This window comes from Priapulus caudatus, unplaced genomic scaffold (assembly GCF_000485595.1).
Source record: "Priapulus caudatus unplaced genomic scaffold, Priapulus_caudatus-5.0.1 Scaffold1241, whole genome shotgun sequence".
In the NCBI taxonomy this organism is placed as follows: Eukaryota; Metazoa; Priapulida; class Priapulimorpha; order Priapulimorphida; family Priapulidae; genus Priapulus; species Priapulus caudatus.
In genome coordinates, this window is record NW_014578302.1 from 54,096 (window position 1) to 55,312 (window position 1,217).

Sequence of the window (1,217 nt, forward strand, 5' to 3'; positions counted from 1 at the left end):
ACAATATACCCGTACAATATACCCGTACAAGTACAATACTAATCAATGTTACACAATATTACATATACTACTAGCATAGAATGTGACAAATAGCAAGAAAACAGCCAGTTAATCGAGGACTATCGCGCCGTCCTGAGGGTCGGCCTCCTCCCCGCGTTCGGGGGGGGCGGGCTGTTGGCCCGACATGGCGGTGACCATAGCTTCGGTGGCTAGGTCGGCCGCCATCTGGCGGATGTGGTCCGGGTGGAAGGTGGTGAATTGGGGGTCGTCCCCCTCGCCGATATAAAATTCGTAGATGGTTGGGTCGGCGGCGGTGCCCGACCCAACGAAGGAGCCACTGTAGTACCGGTCCGTCCGGTCGACACTGTTGGGACTTGGGGCGTCATCGTCCTCGAGGTCGACCTGGAATTGTAGCGGCTGATCGTCGGCTTCTTCGCCGAGCTCGAGTTCACCAGCGCACTCGTCGGGGCCGAGGTGCCAAGGGGTGTCCTGACCACGCTGCGCGCAGAGGTGGTCTTCGGCGGCGACGAGGTCCTCAAAGGTGACGGGGTCCTCAGCCGTCCTCTGTTGGATGCTCACTGGGTGGTAGGTGCTGGGGTCGGGGTTGCCGTCTGCGTCGACCTGGAACGTGCAACCTGTCGGGTAGCCTAACCCAGCGATGGGTGCGATGTAGTCCCGGTTCATGGTGGCGGGACGTGGGGCCCCGTCATCGAGCTCCAGCTCAATTTGTCGGGGCTCGTCGATGGCGCCGGGCCCCCTGAAGGAGCTGTCGTAGTGCCCCGCCGTGAGCGGGTACTGTCCGCGTAGGTCCCACGAAGCGGTGGGCAGATAGCGACGGGGGCGGTCCGGCTCCATGTAGGGTTGGCGCGGCACCGCCGTGCCGAGGAATCGGTGCGGCGGTGGGATGGTGTGCAGCCGTCGGCCCCGTTTTGCGATGCAGGCGGCGCAGGGGCAGATGGCGTTATCGTAACATGCCCGCGCGTAGGCCGCACCGACCGAACATGCGATGCAGGCGCAGGCAGCCCCCGCGCAGGCGTAGGCGCGGGCAGCCTCCGTGCAGGCGGCGCAGGCACGGGCAGCCTCCGTGCAGGCGATGCATGTGCAGGCGGCTGCGGCGCACACGGCGCACTCACAGGCGGCGTATGTTGGCGGCGGGGCCAGCGGCTGCTGGACATGGGGTCGTCCCCCGTCGTCGTAACCATTAGCGTGGTCCTGAT